Source organism: Prunus mume, unplaced genomic scaffold (genome assembly GCF_029339155.1).
Source record: "Prunus mume cultivar Tortuosa unplaced genomic scaffold, ASM2933915v1 scaffold18, whole genome shotgun sequence".
Lineage (NCBI taxonomy): Eukaryota > Viridiplantae > Streptophyta > Magnoliopsida > Rosales > Rosaceae > Prunus > Prunus mume.
In genome coordinates this window covers 74,885-84,713 of record NW_028296564.1, presented here as the reverse complement: position 1 = coordinate 84,713, position 9,829 = coordinate 74,885, and the positions used below count along the sequence as shown (strand labels likewise).

The 9,829-nt window shown below is 35.4% G+C and overlaps 1 pseudogene; it reads right to left on the bottom strand.

The window, feature by feature from the left end:
• Positions 1 to 155: 155 nt before the first annotated feature.
• On the bottom strand, positions 156 to 1,178 carry LOC148914347 (protein FAR1-RELATED SEQUENCE 5-like; annotated as a pseudogene).
• Positions 1,179 to 9,829: the final 8,651 nt, after the last annotated feature.

Sequence of the window (9,829 nt, the reverse complement as noted above, 5' to 3'; positions counted from 1 at the left end):
CTATTTTTTAGTGATCATCTACCGAAGAGAGGTACTACTGAGGCTTCATCATCTCAACCTAATAGACAGCGTCTCACAGCCTCAAAGAGGAGACAGAGAGCGACTCCCTAAGATCACTTTGAGGATACTACAGAGATTGAAGATGTAGCTCTTACTCATGATAGTAATGTTGACGCAAAGGTCGTCGATCTAAGATGCATACAAATGTCTGTCCATGCGGCCGCAAATCTATCCTTAAATGGATTTAACCAATTGTCTAGTATGTATTCAAGAGCCTTTTGAAATTCACTGAACTTAGACTCAATCTATCGCAAACAACGCCAACATTCCTCCTTCATTTCTAAACCAACCAAAGTATTCCAATCCTCATTAAATTGCTTCCATTGTTTGAGGGTCCCAAATAACTTCTTGCAGTTTGCCAACACTCCTTTGTTAATATGTCATCTACATAATAAATGTCGTGCTTTTGGAAATATAGATGTAATAGAATTCATGAGTGCCAACTCTTGATCGGTGACAATAACATCAAGAAGACAATTATCATCCAACAAACTCCTCAATGCAATCAAAGTCCATATGTAATTGTCTTCCTTCTCGGCATTCATATACACATACGCAACAGAGAATGTCATATTAGTAAATGTCACCCCCACAATTTGCAATAGTGGAAAATGATACGTATTAGTCTTATAGGTGCAATCCATGATAAGTACATGTGGAAATACACGCAAAATCTCAATACTAATAAGGTGTGTCCAAAACAGGTCATTTACAATATCACCAAATGTCCTATGCCACTCAATATAATTGTGTTCGGATAACTTAGTAAGCAATTGTTGCATTTAGGTTGTCTCAACAAATTCTTTAGTTCTATTTCGGATCCTAGCATTGTATATTGTCTTCATAGTTGAAACATTTATTGCATCTCTATCTTTTAGGGTGACCAAAATATCTCTAAGTTTCACCAAACTCTTAGACATGTCCACCAACAAGACATTCTCCTCTTTAGAAAGTCGCCCCACAAATGAATGACCTTAAAGATACTCTAAAATAGGATGGTTGTGTATTCCACAGACCACCTCCAACTTCCAATCATCCCCATCACCAATATTGACACCTTTTAACAAGAATGGGCATCCACATTTCTTGGTACCAGTGTCCGTAGCACATTTTTTCATATCACTATTTGCATCCGACCTTATATTAATTGTCTCACTAGACTTGCAAGACTTATAGTTACCGCTCCTCTCACAAGCAAGTATTACTCGAGGTCTCCTCTTGCCCTCACCTCCATAATCAGACCTTTTAATTACAATGACAATATTAATCAGTTTTCCTTGTACATGAGCCCATATAAGTAATGCATCTCTACCATTGAATATTTACACTTAAAACTTATATTATTTAAAGATAAAATTTGAATCATTAATGCCACGTTAATGATATTATAAAAGATTTTAGACACACAAAAAACTCAAAATAATTACCAAATAAGTTGTGAATTGATCACTATAGTCCATTACACATTATGTTCCCACATTGTTGCCTTTAGTAGGGGCATCACCTTGTTCTTGTTCCTTCAATGGGAGTAAGATCAAAATAGCTTACATTAAATTTGTGGTCAACAATAAGTTACTGAAAAAATAAATAAATTTTAGTTCGTTGCCACTAAAACGCAGATAAAATTTCGGGAATAAACCATTGAACAATGTTCCATGTTACGGTGGATCTCCACCGCATATTAAGCTCATGACCGGTCAAACACAACCGAAATAGGTGCAACTTTTTGGTGGCATCCTACCGAATTTACCTATCGTGTTCGGTACTAATGTGCTGAGCACAACCAGCTACCATCATAAAATACTAAACTTGCAAAACACCAAAAAAACTCATACCTCATTCGAAGCCTCTCTAACTTCAATCTCATCCCTCATGAATAAATACAAGATATTTTTTCATCAATATAAACGTATAAATCTCGTTAGAGTTGTAGGAACATGATTGTTTGATAAAAAAAAAAGTCAAACTAGGGTTGTAGGAACATATATGGGTGTAGTGAGCAATTTTAATTTTAGTTTTAAATTTTTTTGTCGTTAACGGTAATTATATGCAAGGATAAAATAGGTTATTCATGTTTAAAAGTAGTATATGGTGCAAAGAGCAAATAATGGGGTGCCAATAAAATCTCCCTAATCAAAATTGAAAATGGGAAAAAATTACCAACCTGAAAAAAAAAAAAAAAAGAGGCTATTTTCGTTTGTGCATGCTTGTGGCTGAGGTGTTGTCAAGTTGGGTGTTGTCGAAGAAAAAAATATTATAATGATTAAGACATTATTCTTTATTTTATTATTAAGTTATAATTTCAAGACTATTGGTTTGTAATATTTTATTGTTGTTTTTATTATTTAGTTATGATTTCGAGACAAATTGGTTTGTATTATTAATTATGTTATGTGAAAACTTATTATATTTATGTTGTGATTGCTGGAAACTTAGTATTGAGTTTTATTATTAAGTTATGATTTCGAGACTATTGGTTTGTACTATTTTATTGTTGTTTTTATTATTAAGTTATAATTTCGAGACAAATTGGTTTGTATTATTAATTATGTTTTGTGAAAACTTATTATATTGGGGAATGCTAACAACCTTGTCTCTAACCTTCTTCTTTGAACCTTCTCTTTTTTTTGCTTGACATGTGTCATTGTCCTTACACTTAAAACACTATCATTAATATATTATACAAGTTAACTTTTATTTTCCAAGTTTACCCTTATTAAAGTATTCAATTTATCCAAAAAAAATTCACAACTTTTTTCCCATCTTATTAATTTTTTTTAAACGTCAATTTTTTTTTAAAGAAAATGTCTGCTTTTTTCAAAAAGAGGAAATATCTCTTTTTTTAAAAACACAAAGGACTTTTTTTTTTCTATCTAAACCCTTTGTTTTTTTTAAAAGGACATTTCCTCTTAAAAGTAGATATTTTCTTTTGAAAAAAATAATTGATGATTGATGTTAGAAAAAAATTAATAAAATGGTAAGAAAGTTGTGAATTTTTTTTTGGATAAATTGAATACATTTAATGAGGGTAAACTTGGAAAGCAAAAGTTAGCTTTTATAATACATTAATGACATTGTTTTAAGTGTAAGGAGAATGACACATGTCAAGCAAAAATAGGAGAAGGTCCAAAGGAGAATGTTAGAGAGAAGGTTGCTAGCATTCCTCTATTATATTTATGGTGTGATTGCTGAAGACTTAGTATTGATTGCTGGAGGCTTATTTACTTATCCGGGGGAATCCAGCCCTTGAAACTAGTTTAGTTGAGTTATAAAAGATGATACTAGTGCATTGTACTATCCATAGGGGACTCAAGTAAGAAATGTGACCCAAAATGCTTCTTGTTTTTTTACAAAGGAGTTCCAATGGTGGACGAAGTTGAGGAAATAGGCTGGATAACGTAAAGCTTATCTCCTTCATGAGGCAAGGGATTGCTGCTTCCACATTTGTCTCCACTTGGTCAAATGCGTCCTGCCTTGAACGAAGATGAACAGAGACTCCTTGGGACGTCAACCAACAACTCGCTTCACTCGCCTGTCAGACCTATTTGTCTACTTTTCTTTCCATCTTATGAACTATCGTTCGACTCCTGTAGGGGGGTCTCACTTCCCAGTTCTAAGTCTCCAGCAATCACAACATAAATATAATAAGTTTTCACATAATATAATTAATAACACAAACCAATTTGTCTCGAAATCATAACTTAAATTGGGCACTGTTTTTCTAGAACTTGTCACATTAATTGATAGAGGCAGTCTAACACGAAAGGGGAAAACTAAACAAATATGCTAAGTGAGTTACCAGACTATCTCTTTTTGTTATAGAACCTTTTTTTGTCTCCCTCCAATAACTGTTGGACAGTGAAATCTCTCAATCTATTTAAACTCGCATTCCCTCCCGATTTCAACACTCTCAACTTACCACACATACAACAAAAATCTTCTCTCATCTTTTCTTTACTTTTTTTACTTAGCTTCACCTTCTATGAATCAAAATATTCCATATCTTGATCAATAATTGGGCATTATTTTTTCCGAAGCTGTTGCATTAATTGATAGAGGCGGTCCAACCCGAAAGAGGAAAACTAAACAAATAAGTGAGTTATCTGACTATCTCTTTTTGTTCTAGAACCATTTTTTGTCTCCCTCCGATAACTGTTGAATAGTAAAAGCTCTCCATCTATTTAAACTCTCATTCCCTCCCGATTTCAACATTCTCAACTTGCCTCAAATACAACAAAAACCTTCTCTCATCTTTTCTTCACTTCTTTACTCAGTTTCTCCCTCTATGGATCAAAATATTTCATATCTTGATCAAATATTGGGCACTGTTTTTCCAAAACCTGTCACATTAATTGACAGAGATAGTTTAACCCAAAAGAGGAAAACTAAACAAATATGCTAAGTGAGTTACCTAACTATCTCTTTTTGTTCTAGAACCCTTTTTTGTCTCCCTCCAATAATTGTTGGACAGTGAAAGCTCTCCATCTACTTAAAGTTTCATTGCCTCTCAATTTCAGTATTCTCAACTTACCTCACATACAACAACTGTAGCTTTGTAAATGTCATCCACGCTTCACTAGATATAGATTAACCCACCTCTGCAACTAACCCTCTATATAAACTTCTATTCCCTCACACCCCGAATCTCAACTTTTCTTTACTCAGTTCTCATCTCTTCTTTTTATCTCCATACAACTCTCAGCTTCTCATATTTTCTTCTTACCTCCACACAACAAAATATTCTAGTTTTCTTTACTCAGCTTTTCATCTCTTCTTCACTGCTTCTCCCTCAATGGAACCAAATATTCCACACTTTCATCAAATATTGGGCACCACTTTTGCAGAACATCAGATGTTAATTGATAGGCCTGATCCAAAAGATTCAAGACTAGCAAGGCTAAGAAACACCTACACATCTTGGCAAAATGTCACAAATGCATGTAACAAGCTTGTGCTCACAAGAGAAAAAGGTATGATATCAAACTGGTTGAGAGCAAAAAAATCAAATGGTTCCTCATCAAGGAATCCAAAGCCCAATCTTTTTCAAGAAGTTAATCAAGCCTTCGCCCAGACTCACACGAGATTCACAGAAGCCATAAGGTTCTTTATACTAGGACATGAACTTCCCCTCATTGTATGGAACGTTTGTGATGTTGATAATTTGATGCTGTTGTGGTCCATGTATCAAGATAAGCACTTACAAATTTTGGCGAGGCTGGCTCATGAGTTCGAATGGACAAACAAAGTAGTATACACCAAGCAGAAATTCTTAGTGACAGTAAAGGAGGAGTTGGCTCCACATGGGTTCATGATCGAAGTATTAAAAGACAAAGACATCAAAGGGTTCATTAATAAAGACAAAGCCAAAATTTATAAGCACCCATCCATATACATGGACCACAGCTTCACCAGCATAATCTCTTGGCCGAGCAGGATCTCAAGGTCGAAGAGTTGAAAGACAAAGACAGAAAATTGTTAGTAATAAAAAAAAGATAGTTAGGTAGTTACTTAGCATATTTGTTTTAGTCTTTCTTTATCTGGACAGCAACTGAAAAAAAAGTTTGTTTTTGTTTTTCAGGCGCATGCGTGGGCGAGGTGGTGGAAGAAAAATATATTATAATAATTAAGACATTATTATTTGGTTTATTATTAAGTTATCATTTCAAGACTATTGGTTTGTAATATTTTATTGTTACTTTTATTTTTAAGCTATGATTTTTAGACAAACTGCTTTGTATTATTAATTAGGTTATGTAAAAACTTAATGTATTTATGTTGTGATTGCGGGACACTTACTATTACTTACGACTCATATTTGTTGGAGTATACACCAAAAATATTGGATGCATACAGGTGGGGATGCCTCATGAGTTGTGAGCCGGATTTCATCAAAATGTTACCTAGGCCTAGCTGAGTAAAAAAGTGAAGAAGACACTCACTTATTTGGTTAGTTTTCCTCTTTTAGGTTGGACCGCCTCTATCAATTAATGTGACAGGTTCGAGAAAAACAGTGCCCAATTATTAATCAAGATATGAAATATTTTGATCCATCGAGGCAGAAGCTAAGTAAAAAAGTGAAGAAAAGATGAGATAAGGTTTTTGTTGTATGTAAGGTAAGTTGACAGTGTTGAAATCGGTAGGGAATGAGAGTTTAAATAGATGAAGAGCTTTCGTTGTCTGACAGTTGTCGGAAGGAGACAAAAAAAGGTTCTAGAACAAAAAGAGATAGTGATGTAACTCACTTATTTGTTTAGCCTTTCTCTTTCGGGTTGGTTCGCCTCTATCAATTAATGTGACATGTTCGGGAAAAACAGTGCTCAATTGATCAATATATGAAGTATTTTGATCCATAGAGGGTGAAGCTGAGTAAAAAAGTGAAGAAAAGATGAGAGAATGTTTTTGTTGTATGTGAGGTAAGTTGAGAGTTTTGAAATTGGGAGGGAATGAGATTTTAAATAGATGGAGAACTTTCACTTTCCAACAATTGTCAGCGGGAGACAAAAAAGGATTCTAGAACAAAAAAAGATAGTCATGTAACTTACTTATTTGTTTAGTTTTCCTCTTTCGAGTTAGACCACCTCTATCTATTAATGTGATATATTTGGAAAAAATAGTGCCTGATTATTGATCAAGATATGAAATATTTTTATCCATGGGGAGAGAAGCTGAGTAAACAAAGTGAAAAAAAGATAAGAGAAGTTTGAGGTAAGTTGATAATGTTGAAATCGAGCGGGAATGAGAGTTTAAATAGTTGGAGAGCTCTCATTATCTAACAGTTGTCGGAGGGAGACAAAAAAGGGTTATAGAACGAAGAGTAATAGTCTAACTCACTTATTTGTTTAGGTTTCCTCTTTCGGGTCGGACCACCTCTATCCATTAATATGACAGGTTCGAAAAAACAATGCCCAATTATTGATCAAAATATGAAATATTTTGATCCATTGGGGGAGAAGCTAAGTAAAAAAGTGAAGAACAGATGAGAGAAGGTTTTTGTTGTATGTGAGGTAAGTTGAGAGTGTTGAAATAGATAGGGAATGAGAGTTTTAATAGATGGAGAGCTTTCACTGTCCAACAGTTGTCGGAGGGTGATAAAAAAAGGGTTCTAGAACAAAAAGAGATAGTCAGGTAACTCGCTTAACATATTTGTTTAGTTTTCCTCTTCGGGTTAGACCATCTCTATCAGTTAATGTGGCAAGTTCTTGAAAAACAGTGGCCAATAATTGATCAAGATATGAAATATTTTGATCCATGGAGGGAGAAGCTGAGTAAAAAAGTGAAGAAAAGATTAGGGAAGGTTTTTGTTGTATGTGAGGTAAGTTGAGAATATTGAAATCGGGAGGGAATGAGAATTCAAATAAATGGCGAGGTTTCACTGTCCAACAGTCGTCGGAGGGGGACAAAAAAATGTTCTAGAACAAAAAGAGATAGTCATGTAACTCACATAGCATATTTGTTTAGTTTTCTTTTTTTGGGTCAGCAACTAAGAAAAGGATCACCGAATCCGGTAATAATCTTGTGCTCAAAAGAAATGAGAGGAACAATATCAAACCTGTTAAGCACTAGATTATTACGGGCTTTAGTGACCTTTTTCTCAGGAACAATATCAGACATATTTCAAGGCATATGGAAACCTCATACTACCTATGAATGGGATGGAGTTGTGGGATAGAACTAATATGCCACCATGTGTGCCTCCTTCAACCTCCAAACAACCTAGAAGGCTAAGAAAGGCTAGAAGGAATGAAGCAGGTGAGTGCAGCAAGAAGGCTAATGTTGTTACAAAAGTTCAAGACTCACTGAGGTGTGGCCAATGTGGAAGAAAGGGCCACAATAAAAGGACTTGTCATAGGAATTTCTCCCCAAAAACAAAAATAAAAAAGAGGAAGGCTGAGGATGAACATTTGTTGATTTTATTAATGTTAATGTTTTTGGAATATGATGCAACAAACAATTTATTATTTTTTGCCTCATCCCAGCAAACTACTCAAACAAGTGAAACTGGTCCCAGTACAACAAAAAGGCAAGCTAAGCCTACAAGATCTGTGCAGAAAGGAAAATGGAAGAGAAAGGCCACCATTGCAGCTGGAGGTTCAAATGTACCACGTAGTGATTCAGCTGCTCCATCCTCAACATTTGCCCCTCCTTCGAGTGGATCTGCCTCTCTTACGACTAGATCTGCCCCTCCTGCATCAACTGAAGCTTCAACTGACAATTCTTATTTATTGAGGAAACTACCTATGGTAGTGGGAGCATAAGACTTGAGCAAGGAATGATGATGGTCTTGCACACTTGTCTGTGTTGGTTCGGTTATTTTGTTATCACAAGACAGTTTTACCTTTATTAGCTGGTTGAATTAGGTTATTATGTTATTTTGGAAGACAAGTTGCCTTATTTTGGAAAGACAGCAGACAACTTGTGATATTTTGTAAGATGTTCTGTTTTTTTGAAAAACAGGTTATGTTATTTTGGAAGGTTGTAAATGTTATTATGTGGCCTATTTTGTTGTAATGCTTCAAGTGGATATGTTATTATGTGGCCTATTTTTATTGTAATGCTGCAAGTGGAAATGAATTTGTTCATATGTTGTATAAACAAGTTGTTGGAATGAACAAGTTATTGCATTATCAAAATGTCACATTGTATGTAGATTGCATAGCCATCATGCTCATTCCCATTACATAACCAAAATGCAAAATGTTCATTCCCATTACATAACCAAAAACACACTGTTTTCTATACAAAGGGCACAGTGCAGACCCTAACTTAAAGCACACTACATTACACCACAAGCATAGTACTTCCCATATCAAAAGCATAGTGCATCCCTAAAACACCCCATTTCATGCCAGTTCCAAAGTCTTCAGCTTCAGTCCATTTGATCCACCATTCCCTCCGAAGAAGAACATTTCAATAACCATCCACAACACCACCAATGCTGCCCAAAGAACCTTCTCTCTGCTTCTAGCCTTTGCTAGTGAATTCTCCAACTTATCCCGCGATTTTAACAACCTCGGAATCACAACTTTAGACCTTTTACACATTTCCACATCATACAAAACCCAGAAATCACAACCTCCTTTACCCTGCACAAAATTGCACCTGCTACAATTCAAAATCTAATATTTTGCAACAAATTCAGTTTTTCACCTTTGCACACACAGCGAATCGCCTCCCATGATTCGAAATTGTCCACGAGGTTTGGATTGTCGCATTCTTACCACACCAACACATCATCGTCTTATGCTCCATTTCTCCTTTGTTTTCTAGGTTAAGGAGCCAATACACTTGAATACGCTTTTTGGGTGGCTCACTTCTTCGAAATCGTAGATCTGAGCTCTCAGTTATGGAGATTTAGGATTTAGGTTAAACTAAGGTTGAGGATAAATTTGGGGCTTTTTCTTCTATCTCTAGCTTTGGCAACGCGTGCCCAATTTGGGCGCGATTTTCAGTTTTTTGTTTGTTTTGGAATTGTTGAAACCCAAAACTGCCCTTCAACTGGCATGCGCGGAATGGTCAAAGCGTTAGTAGAGGTGGGTCCCACAGTGCAGTCAAGCATTTAACACTTGACTGTCTGGTCAACTAACCGAAGGATGAAATTGGACGATGTTGAAAACGTAAGGACGTAAATTGATAAAATTAATACTAAGGGGTCCAATTTAAGAATGACCCTAAACCAGTCAGGTGTCTTTTATCATTAGACCTTAAATTTATTTCTTTTCCAGATGTTCATGTGAACCTCGCATGACATGATGTGCCTAGTGTCATAGCA